This window comes from Myotis daubentonii, chromosome 10 (assembly GCF_963259705.1).
Source record: "Myotis daubentonii chromosome 10, mMyoDau2.1, whole genome shotgun sequence".
NCBI lineage: Eukaryota > Metazoa > Chordata > Mammalia > Chiroptera > Vespertilionidae > Myotis > Myotis daubentonii.
Genome location: NC_081849.1, coordinates 27,882,739 through 27,899,747, shown reverse-complemented (window position 1 = coordinate 27,899,747; position 17,009 = coordinate 27,882,739). Strand labels below are relative to the sequence as shown.

Sequence of the window (17,009 nt, the reverse complement as noted above, 5' to 3'; positions counted from 1 at the left end):
ATGTATCTTGTACTCCTGTCCCTTTACTGGAGCTACTGAAGCTGTTTAACAGAAGGGTCTGTTTGTTCTGAGCACGGTGCCAAGTGCTCTCACATACGTCACTCTACCTGTCCATCGCCTGCTTTGCTCACCAAACTCTTGGTGTCTAAACCTCTGCCTGGCGTCTGATTTTTGCTGTTTCTCTTTCACTCAGTCTAGTCCATTGTTGTATTTTATATCCATCTGGCTTAGACCCTTCCCTGACTCCAATGGAACTAATGTCCTTAATGCTCCAGGACCTGGGACCCCTTGGGCACTCGGCCCTAGGCCAGCCCATCTTTAGCACATAGGTGAAATCTGCCTAGTTCCACAGTTGGGGAATGTTACATGTGGGTGTAAAAGGAACTAATTACATATTCCTACTCAATCTGTCTCTCTCCAAGTGAGACATATCCTTAAAGTCAAGTGTTTTCATCCGCATTTTCACAGAACAACGCCAAAAGCCTCAGGAAATGATTAAAAAGGAATTTATCTTCATGTGATCCCTCACTGATCTCTATATACATTTTAAAGAAAAGCCATGTACTAAAATGATTATTTACTAAGAACACCCAATTCACTTACAATATTGAAAAAAAAATATTCTCCTTCAACTATCCCTTGCTTAGCCATCCTCTCATTAAGCTCTCGGGATCCTTTCAGCAACACTCACCAGCAGCCATTCCTGATTTCTCCAGCCCCTAAATCAGTGGTTCTCAACCTTCTGGCCCTTTAAATACAGTTCCTCATGTTGTGACCCAACCATACAATTATTTTCGTTGCTACTTCATAACTGTAATGTTGCTACTGTTATGAATTGTAATGTAAATATCTGATATGCAGGATGGTCTTAGGCGACCCCCGTGAAAGGGTCGTTCGACCACCAAAGGGGTCGCGACCCACAGGTTGGGAACCGCTGCCCTAAATCTTTAGAAATGATCTCCTTTTCTTTGAAATGGAGGCCATTTGAGGTCACCTCCTTCTATACGTCTGTGTATTTCTGCCATCCCTCCTTCCAAAGAACCAGGGAGACAAGAAAGAACACCTCCACTCATGTTCTGATCCATCCGCCCTTTGACTCCAACGAAATTACAAGACTTTCTACCGCTCCCATCCAAACCTTCCCCAGCTCATGGGTTTCTCCCTGGTCAGTTACAAAGAGTGGGTTCACAAAGGACCTTGGGGATTTAGGGATTTTACAGATTCCCAAAGATATTCATAACAACAACCAAAAAGAACACCTGGCAGGGCCAACCTCATCACCTCTCCTTCATGGCCACGCCCTCCTCTTACAACACGCACCCTCCTCCTGCCAACTGTGAGTTTGGGGGTGAGAAGCGGAATGGCTCTTTTCCACAAAAATTGCTCTAACACAGTGATGGCGAACCTTTTGAGCTCGGCGTGTCAGCATTTTGAAAAACCCAAACTTAACTCTGGTGCCGTGTCACATATAGAAATTTTTTGATATTTGCAACCATAGTAAAACAAAGACTTATATTTTTGATATTTATTTTATATATTTAAATGCCATTTAACAAAGAAAAATCAATCAAAGAAAAAGAGTTCGCCTCTGACACACATGTCATAGGTTCGCCATCACTGCTCTAACATCAACTCTGGCTGTTCTAACTTTTCTCCTTCTGTCTTAAAGAGTGAAGAGGTTCTCCCCTATCTCGAACCCATCTGGGCTTGACCCTGTGCTGTTCTCGGAGCCTCATCCTAGAGCTGGGCCATTGCAAATTGTCAGTGTCGGTTCAGGAAAGCCCCCTTTTGACCTGAGGATGGAGGAGCTAGGGAAGGTGGTAGAGGTGGAGCACTGGGGGTTGGGAAGTTAAGGATGCCACCGGTAGTCAGTTACAGGAGGGCCAGCTGGGGATACTAAAGACTGAAGCAAACAGAGGTGAGAGGCCAGATCCACCGAGCAGCCTGGTCTCAATAGCAACAGGAACCACAGCCAGGTGCTCCTGATTAGCTTACCCTCCCTGCAAGGCCCGGGCTTGACATGCTGGGATTAGTTCCATGCTTTTGGCTGGAGGCAGAGAAGCTGCCTCATTTACTAAGGCCTTTCCGTTGTCAGCACCTTGTCATCGGTCTTCAACTCAACTGAATCTTCAGATTTCCTGATTCCTGGATATGGCCTTGCACCACGGATGACCCACTGTGTTCTACCTCCTGATACTCGTGTCTTTTTGTCTTTGAGTATCAAAGCCAAAATCAAGACAACATTGGGGGTGGACCAGCATTCCCTAGTTCTAGAAAGAGCTAGGACCCATAAAGTACCAGGCAAGGATCCTCAAATATGAGGAAGGAGCAGATAACTAGGGATACTAGGTAAGAGGTGGGGATGAGACCAGCCAAGATGAGCATAATGTTCAGAAGACTCACATTGCTGACAGTTTGGAGGAAATAGCCTATTCAGAAGATGGGGTCTCATCTCATCGGACACCTTAGCCACTGTGGGAGGTAGGAGAAGCATAAAAATGCCCATGAGATAGATGAGGTCGAAGAGTGGATGGCTTCCTCCTCGAAGGCCAGGCTATTTAAGAAGGAGAACCAGAGCGGAGGCGAAGCTCTCACAGCGGTGCTCATGAGTTGAGCCTGAACTACAAGCATCTCTTTAAATTACCCAATTACTCAGAACCTGTGGGCTTCTCTCCAATAACAAACTTGGATTAGCCCAGCGGTTCTCAATCTGTGGGTCGAGACCCCTTTGGCGGTCGAACGACCCTTTCACAGGGGTCACCTAAGACCATCCTGCATATTAGATATTTACATTACGATTCATAACAGTAGCAACATTACAGTTATGAAGTAGCAACGAAAATAATTGTATGGTTGGGTCACAACATGAGGAACTGTATTTAAAGGGCCAGAAGGTTGAGAACCACTGGATTAGCCTGACAAATGAGGGACTTTCAGTGAGGAGCTAATGATTCTATTCCCAGGCTCCGAGAGAATTTACCCAGAAAACTCTGTTTTAAAATCTGAAAATTCTTTGGCAGCATCTTTCTAACCTCCTCCTTAGTCCTACCATGTTATTTTCATACCACTTGGTCAGCGTTTTCCCCTGTCCCCCCACCGTGGCCTCACCCCTCCACATTTCTGAGACATGGGATCGATTGCAGGCAGATGGGGACCGAGCTAATCCCTTTTCATGCCCATCTATAAGTCAGTTTTTGTCTTGCTGAAGAATGACCGACTAGTGAATATGCTACTGTGAAAATGACAAATGGAGACAACTATATGTGTTTCTAAGAAAAGACTTACTGAGATGCCTTTTACTTAACAGAACAGAGAATACCCAGGCTGGATTCTGGAACTTTCCATGGCTGGACAAAGGACCAACCTATTGCCCCAGAGTAGAAGATCCCCAGGCTAGTCATAGGAGCCAACTAGAATTATTAATAGCCTCACTGTGGGAGAATGCTTATATGTATCTCATTTAAATCATTTAAGCTGCAATCCAAACCTGGTTCTCCTCTTTAATGAAAGGATTGTATCTGTTTAAAGCAATCTTTTTATCTGAATTATTTAAGTCGCACATTTCTATTTGCTTTGAACAATGGAAACAAACCAGTGTGTTACCTATGGTTTAATCCATTGTATATTCCTGGTGTGTACGCCAATGTATTTCTCTTTATTAAATGATTTTAATAAAATGAAAATCCTTGCACTGTGTTTCCACTGAGTCCTGTTTACCTCCCTGCTTGGGGAGATGAGTTCTAGCTACTATTTAACAGGAAGAAAGTAGTGCAAAGAGCTGCCTAAAGTTCAACATCAAGTAAAATATCAAATCCTTTTGCTCCATCACTATATACAGTAGAACACTTAAAGCATTATTTTTTTAAATAATGTTTTTTGGGGAGGAGGGGAGCACACGAGAGGAGAGAGTGGTGGTAGGAAATTCTGAACTGTCGGGGACTTGGAGATGTTGGTCTCGAAGTGGAATCTATCCTCAGATACCAAGAGTATAGATTCCCTTCCAAACTGCATTCCCTACATGGTTTCGAGAACAGTTGAAAAAGAAATTGCTCTCCATATTTTGATTGACATGAAAAACACTGTGGAAATAGTTTGGAACTTGATCTCTTCAAGGGAAGGATGATAATCAAACTACAGCTCTCGCCTGCAGCCTTTCTCTCACACTTACTCAGAACCGTTCCAGGAAAAGAAACTCACAGGGAATTCTGTTATCATATATCACTTCTGGGAGGAGAGAGAGGCATTCTCAAGAAAACTACCCCCCAACTTCTCAATACAAAGAGAAGAGACGATTTCACGAATCTAAGCACAAGAACCACCTCACTCCATGGAATAGACTCAAATGGGGCCAGTCGTTTGGAGCTGGAAACCTTGAATGTCCAAGGTTTTCTTTAAAAATGATCAGGTTCACCCTTTTTGCCACGAGTCTTCACTTAAGTCCCAGTCCTGCGTGTCTGGTTTGCCAAGCACAGTAGAAAGACTTTACTATTTCGGTTTACAAGTCCATCTGCATAGCCCTGTTAACAGAAGAATACCAAGCACTTTGTTCTCCTCCAGTTTTTTTGACCATGTATTGCCACAGCACTAAAATCCCCTCCACCCCTCACAATCAGCTCTTTCTAAAAGGAGTCTCAGGCTACTACCAACCAGCTGCCTTGCACTACTGCTGGAGATGCCCAAATATGTCTGACTCTCTGGAAATGAAAGACTGTGTCCTCCCTTTCTACCGGCAGCTTCTCAAACAATCCAGTCACACTCAGGCACACTTTCCAACAGAAAGTAAAATTTCTCAAGAAATAGTTTGGTGGGATGTTGAAAGCGAGTTCTTAAAAACACACCCACCAGCGCCTGCATTCTCTCACTATTAGGTTTTATAGGAAACAGATCGCGGTAGGCATCTTCTGTCTTAGCAAATATCTGATCAGTTACATTAGCCCCCCCCGCCCCCCCCCTGCTCCCCCCCGCCCCCAACCAGCGTTCGATGCCCGTGCTCTTTCTACCTCTGACCTTATCGCTTGGCAGCTCTAGAAGTCTAGCCTCCAGCACGGGTAGCAGAATAAAATGCAAATGCCTTTGGTTAAAAAGCATCACTTTCTTGGCTTCTCAGCCACCTAAAAAGTTCTGGTTAAAAGCAAAACCTCCTGAAATCTCTGATAACAGAGGATGCAGGAGAGACCGCTCGTGTGAGCAGAGAGCACCGCGCGCCCGTGTCAGTAGGCGACCAGGTACAACCCCCCTCGCCCTCCTAAACAAAAGGCTCCTCTCCTCAAAGTTACCGCTGGTCCCTGCACAGGCGCCTCGATGGATCGCCCCTCGCGTCCCAACTCGAAGAACAGAACTTGAAACCCCATCCTTGTTTGTCTTCCGGGGACATCTGCAGGGCAGCGCGGCAGGGTCCGGCTCTGAGCATTTGCACGGCTTATGGGCTTTCACAGCCTCGCGTCCCCGGCTACCTGGGCCAGGAATGGTGAATGGGACCGGGAGGGAGAACGTCCCCAGCCGTCCGGGGAAGAGACGAAAAGAAAGTCCTCTGTGCCTTACCTCCTAGGCTGCAGCTTCTTCCCGGGGACCGAGCGGGAGAGGAAGGACCGACTTCTTTCCGCGGGAGCACAGCGAGAGGGCAGGCAGGCCGGCAGCGCGGCACACACTGCTCTATTCAATAAAACTGCAGACCGCCCTTCCCCGGCCCCGCCCCGAAGCCCGCGCTCCGGGAACACACATCCCCGGTGTTTACAGTCGGCAGCCGGTGGTATGCATTGTCCTGTAGGGTTTCTAATAGGCAGCCAATGACGACACCGCGGCCGAGGTGGATGCAGCCTGCCCGTGGAGATGCCTGTCATTCCCTAGGCATGCTCAGGAAATCACTCATCAGAAAAACCAAGACCTAAAAGGCTCAGAAACGGCGCGCAGGCTGCCAAAACCAGCCTGCTCCATGCCCTTTTTTGGTTATCCTTCGCGGGGCCTCTGGACGTGAATCCATTGTCAGGAACAATCATAAGAAATGTTAATCTTGGAGCAAGAGGCTGTCTTGTGGAACACCCGTGGAACTTTCAAAAAAAGAAGGCACAGTCTATGGAACGAAAAGTTCACAGTCCATACGTTGGGTGGGGGTGGGGGTGGGGTGGGGAAGGGGTTTTAATTGAGGGAGCCTTAATAGTGTATTTCTTGTAAAAGTGGCTGTAAATGCGAAATGAAATACAATCATTATGTAATTTGAAAGGCTGAAATGACTGGGACCCAGGACTGGTGTACAGGCTAAATTCTAACCCGAGAGAGGCACAGCCCCCTAAAATGTGTCTACACTTGTTATAAAAACAACTGACCAAAAAAAGCTGGGGTCTTTTACAGCAGGTAATGTTTGCCAGAATAAGTGTGGCACCAGAAACTCAGCGAGGTAGGGTCCTTCCGGCGTGGCTATCCTCATGGGTTTCCCACATCCCCTCCCTCTCCCTTGCCCCTTTGTTTCCTCAGATTTGTCCATGGGGAGCTATTGCAAGAAACTATGCACAAAGAGAGGGCATGGAAACCCAGCACCTACTCTGGGGCTGGTGTAAGCGAATGCATATGCCCACAGAGGTGACACTAATGTTCTAGAGCAGTGGTTCTCAACCTTGGCTGCACATTAGAATCACCTGGGAATCTTTTTAAAATCCTGATTTCTGGGCCTCATCCTCCAGAAATTCTGTTTCTTTGTTACTAATTTTGTGGCCCCCACCCCATAACAAAGAAACAGAATTTCCGGAGGATGAGGCCCAGAGATCAGGATTTTAAAAAGATTCCCAGGTGATTCTAATGTGCAGCCAAGGTTGAGAACCACTGTTCTAGTGACTTCTTGAGAGTACTCCGACCAACTCTTCATTGGTAGACTGTGTGCTATGGGAGGGTCAGAATTAGGAGACGCTGAATTAGAATCAAGTAGGCTGGCACACATGTGCGTTTAATCTGCGGTCTTGTGCTTTTAAATATCAAATTCACTCATTTAGAACTTGATTCAACAATGACGAAAAATCATGAGCACCTACTATTTGTCAGGTCTGGGGCCAGGTGCTAGATGTATGCCTTTTTATCGCCATGTGTTTGGAGACTATTTCATCACTGACAAAGAAGAGTTAACATATTTTCCTTGGCTACTTGCAAGTCCAGAAGCTCGGTCTTAAAAAAAATCTGAGGTTTTACTGTGTAGGGCTTTCCCTATTTGCGAAGATCCGACTTGGACATGATCTCTACTTAGGAAAAAGTCTCTTGACCTCTGTGCCTCATTCGGAAGAAGGAGAACTGACTGGTCCAAATGGATGGTGTCCTTCTTCAGCCCTCCAGCATGAATAAGTTACCCAGAGGCATCTGTATCCATCTGAGACCCACCTTGTGATGAGTGTCTCCGGCAGTATGGCCCACAACTCTTGGGAAGGCTACCCTGTCCCCTCTCCCCAGCTGCTACCGCAGTATAGCCTAAAAAAGCTACAGTGAAGGCTGCCAGGCTCAGGGAGAGGTGAGCGACAGGCATCCCAAGTTGGAACTCAGAATGCACTTTCCCAGAGAAGCAGAATAAATAATGACTGGTGGGAATGGTGCAGTCAAGGCCACGTTTCAAGTACACTGTGGCTCAACCAGGCATTTGTGCAGCACCCTTGTTTGTAACATGGTTCCTATGGGAAAATGTCTTCTGAACCCAAATGGCTGATTTGGAAATAAACTTGGAGAACAGTGTTGCTGCAGGGGACATTCCATATCTGGACAGATTGTCAAGGTAGAATAGATACTTTTTAGTCTGCTAAACTGCTGGGCCTGAAGACAGTGTAGGGCAGACATCAATGAGCTCTGAAAGCAACTCAGTCCGTGACGTCTGGGTGAAGATATGAGCTGGGTCCAGAGATGTTTGGGGCCCGTGTTTCCCGGCAGGATGGCCCATAACTCAGCGAGGCCTGTTCTAACGTGCCGTTTTACATGGCCACTGCTGATTGTATCCTAGGCAGCATTCTCCCAGCGTGTATGAGTAATGTCTTTTGGTTGTACAGCATCAGGGCGTAATTTGCAATCTATGAATAAAATAAGTACCAGCTTCCCAGAGGAAAGAAAAGTTGCACTACAAATGGGGAAAATATTATCAGCAGGAAACATGGGAAGGACATGCATTTTATATGGTTTTTGGAAGATAAATGGCTAAATATTTTTGGGTTCATGTTTATAGAAAAGAGAAGTATGTTTCCCTAGATAAATTCTAAATACCTCATATGCAGGGTATAGTGGATGAGCAGCCATTCAGCCTATTTTGTGTATTTGAAAACAGACTACAGACTTATTGTGGAGGAACTATATAGTTGGAAGAATAACTTAGCAAATTAATACACACCATAAACATTATTTTTTTTATTGTCTTTGTTTTTTTAAATTAAGTAAGAATAAAAAAGACAGGAAAGGGACTAAAACGAAAGAAAAAGGTAAAGGTTGCCAATTTCTGCCATGGGAAACTTAACTCTCAGAGTACTTACTTTTTCCAGAGGTCATTTGTAAACAACACTAAAAATACACAGGATTTATATAGGAAGTTTCTGTGGAATATATTTCCCACTTGGATCATCTCAGATAAAGAACAGCTTGTCTGGCATAGGCTATCTCTGCCTAATGAACCATAACAAATCTAACGAGACATTTGGAAACATCTGGATGACTCATATTTTTTCAGTTCCAGCTGACTATTTGTAATCATGTAGATCAGTAGTGAGCAATTATATTTTGCTTGTGTGTCAATTTGGGAAAAGTAAAGTTAGGCCATACTTTTTCATTTAAATTGAAATCACTTCATGTAGTTCCATTGAAAACATACATTCTTCTTGCTTAAAATATCTACTTTGCTGAACAGAACAGATATTTTGAACATTTTAAAAGGCAGCAGAACACCCCCACGCCCTGCCCTCCACACACACACCTTCTTTTATTCAAATAAAGTATTTCCAGATACTCACATTTCTAAAACAATAAAATCAGACCGGTAGAATGAACAACAAAGACAGTACAAAGAGAGAGAGAGACACACACACACACACACACACACACAGAATTATACTAAGTGTACTTATGAAAGTAGATGAAAAAATTAGCATATTGAATCCAATAGTGTAAAAAAAAGATAATACAGAAATGATTAAAATATAGAAATCTATTGATGCATTATACAATATTAGCAGTTTAAAAGTAAAAAATAAATATAAAAAAGAAGAGAGATTATCTTGATAGGTAAAGAATAATACTTGGTAAAATTTGTAATCACTTATAGAAAAAAAAGGAGCTTTTAAAAAACTAGCAACAAAATCTTTATATTCATAATGAGAGACGTTTACCAGAAACCTATAGCAAAAATCATGCTTAATGATGAAATGTTAAAAATATTCCCATTATAATAAATGAAAAGATGAGGATGACTGTCTCTTCTACAAGTGAAAAAAAAAGCTGCAAGTTCTAGCCAAATAAAAAGAACAATAGCTATTGAAATTAGAAGGAAAAAAAATCTTTATTTGCTATGATGTGATTATGTGTGTAGAAAATTCAAGAGAATCAATAAATATATTAGAACTAATGAAAGAGTTCATAACAAGATTTTTGGGATCAAGTTCAGTATAAAAAGTCCAAAGGTCCTAAAAACAGCCATCTCTAATTTGAAAATATAATGGAAAAATATACTATTCATATTGATAACAGAAGTGTGATTATCTTGGAATAAGCATAACAAAATAGGTGCAAGAAAATTCCAAAACTGGAGTTAAGGATGTAAAAGGCCTGTGTAAATGGTAAAATATGTCACTTTTCTGAATGGCAAACCTCAAAATTATGAAGATGTGAATTCTCCTCAAATTAACCTATACTTTTATTATTCCAACTAAAATCTCTAAATGTTATATTTTGTAGAACTTGACAAAGTAATCTTAAAATTCATTTGGAAAAGTAAAGATCTAAAAATAAGTTCTGAGATACTCTAGAGCAGGGGTCCTCAAACTACGGCCCGCGGGCCACATGCAAATACAAATACTGTATTTGTTCCCGTTTTGTTTTTTTACTTCAAAATAAGATATGTGCAGTGTGCATAGGAATTTGTTCATAGTTTTTTTTCAAACTATAGTCCGGCCCTCCAACGGTCTGAGGGACAGTGAACTGGCCCCCTGTTTAAAAAGTTTGAGGACCCCTGCTCTAGAGCATCTCTAATTAAGATATGCGTTATTGACCCAGGAATAGACAAATAGGACAATAGAGCAAAGGAGAAAGCCTCGGGACTGTCCCAAACATGTGTGGAAACTCCTAAAATAATAGTAGCGGCATTACATATCAGAGGGGAAGGGAGACTATTCTCTTAATGCAAGGTTGCAATTGATTGTGTGGAAACAATAAAATCAGTTTCAAAATTCCTACCCAACACTAAAGGAAGCTAGGTTGCATGAAAAACAAAACTTGAAAACAATGAGGAAAAATTGCAGGTGAATATCTTAATGACAGATATGATATGGAAAGCTTCTTAAAATAATAAAAAACAGAACTTACGAATGAGACTAAAAAAAAAATGGGGGATATGGTTATACTTAGCAGATAAAATGCACAGCACTCATTTATTTCTGCTGTTTGCCCAAACCTCACCAAAAAAATGATAGTAAAGAAATAAAAAAGCATAAATAAATCTCACAAGACAGAGCGTTGGAATGAAGTCAACACAGAGTTCAGATGTCAGCCAACTTTTGCAATATGGAAAATGGACGAATGGTTGGTAATTGACTTAACAGAGCTGAGAAACTGAACTCTGGCCCCGTGGAGTGCACGGCCAGGGACAAGAAAGTAGCTGAAACGAGACTCAGAAGCAGAAAAACTCAGGATTTGGAAGCCCTGGGAACCTCTGAAGGTGAGAGATGGAGCAGAGAACAGGTCTGATCGGACATACGAGTAAGGAACAGTGGAAAGCCCATCGATCTTTCCCACCCGCACACAAACGAACTCGTGAGCAAAAATCCTACCCATGCGCAACCAGGTGAACCCTGCTCTCCCAACCAGATGGCATAGCCAGAAACGGGAGACTATTCCCTGAAGAGAAGTGCTGGCCTCAGAACGTCAGGCGGTGGGCAGGTAAGAGGCTGTGTACTGACAACAAACTTTTAAATGAAAATGTAACACTGAGTTACCCCCCAGTCTCCTCACTCTGGGGGGCTCCTGGGACATGGACAGTCGGGTTTATAGTCCACAGAAAGGAAATTGGAAGATTTCACTCCAGGGAGACTGGAATGCCCATGGATAAAAGATCCAAAGGCACATTTGAGGGACCCTTGCAATGCCTGGCCCATTACCCAAGGCCCTTTAGTGAACTCATGATCAGGAACTTCCCATCGGCTGTTTAACACCTCGCTCTTAAATATGAACACCAAGTTAAGAAAAGGCTCTGAAAGAGCCATCAGAAGTACAGAAAAGGGAAACTCAGAGGAAAAGTGAGGCAGGGTGAGAAACAAAACACTTCAAGAAAACTATAATTACCGGCAGCTTCAAGAAAACTGTAATTATTATTCTCAGAGAGGGAAGATATTGTAGCCACAAAACAAGAGAAAGAGGCTTTACGAAGGCACTTTTAGAGAACAGGTAAGAACTCTTGTAAATGAAAAATATTATGACAAATTTATAAAGATTCAATTCAAGTAATAGAAGATAAAGTGTAGAAAAAACTCTTCTCTAAAAGCAGGAGGAAAATGCCCTGGTCAGGATGCTCAGTTGGTTGGAGCATCAGCCCATACAACAAAAAGGGGGTGGGTTTGATCCCCGGTCAGGGTACATTTCTCTCTCACATTGATGTTTCTTTAAAAAAAAAGAAAAGAAAGAAAAAAAAGTAAGAGAAAAGACAAGATGGAAAAAAAATGAGAGAAAAGATAAGAACATTAGAGAATCAATTAACAATCCCACAACATCTGAGTGTTCCAGAAAAAGAGGACAGAGAAAATTGTAAGAAGGAAATTATCAAAGAAACGATACATTAGAATTTCCCCAGACTGCAGGATGTAAGTTTCCAGATTCAAAGGGCACACTGGGCATCTTGTACAATGAATGAAAACATATTTCATTCAAAAGTTATCAAGTTCTTGCCCCACACAAAGGAAAAAAATAGTTGGGGTTGAAACTAGAAACCAAGAAGGAAGACAAGGATCAGAAAATACAGGGTGTAAACTCATAATAGAGTTGGTTTGGTCCCATAATGATGCTGAATGAAAATTCCATGACAATACTGGTCCCAAAAGCAACCAGCAGAGATTGGAATAGAAGACTCCAGGAAGAATGTTTTAAGGAAAAGTCAAGATAGATTACCTGGTATGTTCTTGGGGGAAAGCATTTGTGTTAGGTACACAGAAAATCAGTGAATGTGAGATGGAGATCATTTTAATTTCAGGAAAAATAAAATGTGTGTGTGAAAGAAAAAGTGATCATTGCACACTCTAAAGTTCAACTGTGAGAAAAATGTACCCTGTTATAACAATGTAAATGCTGCATATTGATTTCAGTAAAACAATGATGATGGAATTAGATACAAGGATCATAGGCAAGAACATGTTAGCAGGATGATGGTGGATAAGAGAGCTAAACATAGTTAATATTTACTTTTGAAATTTTAATATATAGTAGAATTAGCCTATTTTGTAGGAAAACAAACACCACTTCCCCCAAATAGTTCATTCATTCACTGAACAAATATTTATTGAGTGTCCACCACATGCCTGGGCCTGTTCTAGGCATTGTAAACAAAATACATTTTTAAAAAAATATATTTTATTGATTTTTTACAGAGAGGAAGGGAGAGGGATAGGGAGTTAGAAACATCGATGAGAGAGAAACATCAATCAGCTGCCTCCTGCACGTCTCCCACTGGGGATGTGCCCGCAACCAAGGTACATGCCCTTGACTGGAATCGAACCCAGGACCCTTGAGTCCGCAGGCCGATGCTCTATCCACTGAGTCAAACCAGTCAGGGCAACAAAATACATTTTGATGAAGAGTCATGGAACATTAACTAACAGATAAATATATAATGTCAAGCAGTGAAAAGTGCTATAAAGAAAAAAATAAGTAATAGTTGAGGACTATTGAAAAGCAGGGAGGTCATCTCTTAAGGCAGTGGTTCTCAACCTTCTGGCCCTTTAAATACAGTTCCTCATGCTGTGACCCAACCATACAATTATTTTCGTTGCTACTTCATAACTGTAATGTTGCTAGTGTTATGAATCGTAATGTAAATATCTGATATGCAAGATGGTCTTAGGCGACCCCAGCGAAAGGGTCGTTCGACTGCCAAAGGGGTCGCGACCCAGAGGTTGAGAACCGCTGTTTAAGGTTTTCAATAGGGAGGTGAATAAAATAAAGAAGTAAGCAGAATATATGAAGGAGGGCATTTCTAACAGCAAGAAATTGGAGAGGAGTGATTGCCATTGGCCAGATCCAATCATCCAGATCCTTATAGCCACTGTAAGAACTTTGGGTTTATTCTAAGTAAGATGGAAAGTCGCTGAAAGATATGAGCAGAGAGAAAACTCACGCTGGCTGCCCTGTATAGAACAGATTGCAAGTGTAGAGGCAGGAAGAGGTTAATGCCTGCTCATAGGCAAGAGATGCTGCTTGGACTAGGGTAGTTGTGGTCAAGAGACTGAGGACTTATTGAGTTTTGGACACATGAAGACTCACTAATGTTTGGATGAGGGATGTGAGAAAAACAGAGAAATCAAGGATGCCTTCTTTTATGGTCTAAATAACTGAGCGAATGGTAGTGTTATTTAATGAAATGACCACCAATGGAGGTGTAGATTTTCAGGGAAAGGTGGAAATCGTATTAGACAAGGTGAACCCAAAGAGGCCCACACCAGGACACATCATAATTAAAATGCCAAAGTTTAAAGACAAAGAGAGAATCTTAAAAGCAGAAGAACAGAAGCAATTAGTTACCTATAAGGGAGCACCTGTATGACTGCAGCTGAGTTCTGAACAGAAACTTTGCAGGCCAGAAGGGGTGGCACAAAATATTCAAAGTGATGAAAAGCCAGGGCCAACAACCAAGGTTACTCTTCCCAGCAAATCTATCATTTAGAATCAAAGGACACATAAAGAGCTTCCCAGACAATAAAAAGCTAAAGGAGTTCATCACCATCAAACCAGTATTACAAGAAATGTTAACAGGTCTTCTTTAAGATGAAGAGAAGAAAAAAGATAAAAAGATAAATAATAAATGGCCATAAAACAGAATGAAAGCATACCATTTGTGACAGCATGGATGGACCTAGAGGGTATCATGCTAAGTGAAATAAGTCAGTCAGAGAAAGACAAATACCATATGATTTCACTTATATGTGGAATCTAAAGAACAACATAAATGAACAAACAGAACGGAAACAGTTCACATACAGAGAACAGACTAAGGGGTGTCAGAGGGGAGGGGCTTAGGGAACTGGGTGAAAAAGGTGAAGGGATTGAGAAATACAGGCTGATAGTTACAAACCTGTATTTGGACTATGGGGATGTAAAGTACAGCATGGGAAAAATAGTCAATCATATTGTAATAACTGCGTATGGTGCCAGGCGAGTACTCGAAGTATTGGGGGGAACACTTGTAAAGCATATGACTGTCTAACCATTATGCTGTACACCTGAAACGAGTACAAAATAATGCTGAATATAAACTAGAATTGAAAAAACAATTAAAAATAATAAAATGTAGGTCTTTGGTTAAAAAAGAAAGAAAGAAAAAGGCAGAGGGAGATTTGAGACACCCATGACTCGGAGGAGAAGGGGATGTGACGACAGAGGCAGACTGGAGTGATGCATGTACAACCAAGGAATGCTAAGGATTGCCCGTGACCACGAGGGGAGAGGCCTGGGACAGATTCTGCCTCCGAGCCTCCGGGAACAGCTGACACTCGTCAGCTCCTGGATGGTCGACTTCTGAACGATGGGAGAATAAACTTCTGTTGTGTCAGCCACCCAGCTTGTGGCCATTTGTTAGAACAGCGCAGAAAAGATGGTGGCTCTCTTCAGCTGGAGTTCCAGACTGAGGAGACGCGGGGCGCTGTGCTGGCCCCCGAGCCCAGCCAGGACGAGCAGAGTCGCTGCTGACCCAGACCTCGTGTAAAAAGACTAAGATGTAAATGTTTGTTGTTGGAACACACAGATTTTTGGGTCATTTTTCAGCAAGAAAAGGCTAAATAATATTTATATATATTAAGTAAAAATTAAACTAAAGAAATAAAAGTTAAACGGAAGACAATTTGGCTACTTCAAGAGATAAAAACTTCTGTTCAACAAAAGCTACTATAGACAAAGTCAAAAGCCAAGCCAAGAGAAAATGTGTAATGTATACAGCAAAAGATTAGAATCTAGGATGGTAAAAGTGCCTGAAATTAATTGGAGAGAGAGAGAGAGAGTGAGAGAGAAATAAAAAATAGGACTAGGATATAACAATCCACAGAAGAGAAAATACAAAGGCCAAAAACCTTGAAATGATGCTCAACCTCGTTAGCAGTAAGCAGAACAATGCAAGTTAAAACACTGTGGCCAATTCATAGCCAACAGAAAAGACATTTAATCTTGCAAAACTCCATGTTGTTGATAATGTGCGGAAAGAAATTCTTCTACATGCTGGATAAGAGAGTGAACTGGTACATTCACTATCTGGAGTGATTTGGCAATACCTCAGGGGTGTTCGGCACCCGCATTCCTTATCCAGCAATCCCACTTTTGGGACTATCCTCTCGGGAGACTCTCATACCCTTCAGCACCCTTTAGCAAGGGGACATGTAAAAGGCAGCTCATTAGAGTATTGTCTGTAATAAAAATGCCATTTTCAAAATTCCCCATTGGCGGTCAGCAGGGAAGAGGCTACATCAACTATTGCATAGAATAGAATATTATATAGAGGCGAAAATGAGTGGACAAGATGCACTTGGATCTCAAAAACACAAGGTTCAGTGGGAACGATTCCATTCCTATAAACTATTTGTGGATCCGTGTAACCATCGATTGGAACTATACCAACGTCCATTTTGATGGGGCACGGCAGGAAGAAAGTGAGGCTGGTCTCTGGGGGCAGCGGGTGGAAGAAGAAAGGCATGGGCTGTCTGGGGTAAGGGTGAGGGCCTGATGAAATGGAAAGAGGGCATCAGAGAAAACCCAGAAAGGAGGAAGCAGCATCTGAGACAAATGGTACCTTTCCCACACGCCTACTGCACAGGACTGGCCAATTCCCTGTCTCCCTACAGGAAATCTCTGCCTCCTTATTTCTGGAGCTGTGGAGGACAACCGGATATCTCTATGGTTTCCACTCTCCCCATATTTATTGCTATTGGATTTGCTCTAGCTCCGAAAAAGCAAAAAGGTTGCATCTATGAGAAATTCCTGTTGGATTCCAATGGGTATCTGAGTCACTCAGAGCCTTGACTGGATTTTTCTTAGTTTCATTCATTCATTCAATCATTCATTCAACCAACCTCTGAGCATCTATCTGCAGGGCTTAGTGTTAAGCTCTGTGCCTTTTATAATCTTGTAAAAACACTGTGACTGCTTTTCAAAAACCGCCCTACTGATGGAGCAGCTCAGATACCTGCACAGGATGGGCTCCCAGATGGCAGGTGCTAAGAGACCCAGCTGTGTGTGTTTCCTCTTCCTGGCCCATGCTTAATAAAGACTGTCTCAAATCCCACCAAGACCACGCGGAGAGACCTGGTGTCCCCTCCCAACCATAAAACATATCCTCCACTCATTTCAGGAAAAAGAAATGCCAATCTCATAATTGGCTTTGCATTGCAGGCATATTTGTGAGGGGAGCAAATAAAGAAAACATTTAAAATATTTGATCTATTTTGGGTGAGGTTCTGTAGCTTTGGTCTAAAAGAATGTCATCTGAGAGGCAGTGCTTTCTCTTGGGGGGCAGACTATTTTTGAGATCAAAAAAAAGAAGGAAAAAAAAGAAAAAACGTATTTGCAAAGAGATAGCTGAATCTGGAGATACATAA

At 42.3% G+C, this 17,009-nt stretch overlaps 1 protein-coding gene across 2 annotated transcripts in view; it reads right to left on the bottom strand.

The window, feature by feature from the left end:
- CALD1 (caldesmon 1) overlaps positions 1–5,766 on the bottom strand; it is a 204,855-nt gene extending 199,089 nt beyond the window's left edge. Inside the window, exon 1 of one of the 2 annotated variants that reach the window (XM_059711848.1) lies at positions 5,542–5,766. The gene's annotated coding sequence lies outside the window, so the exon portion shown is untranslated. The remainder of the gene's footprint in view (positions 1–5,541) is intronic. The other variant, XM_059711851.1, reaches the window with a different exon arrangement.
- Positions 5,767–17,009: the final 11,243 nt, after the last annotated feature.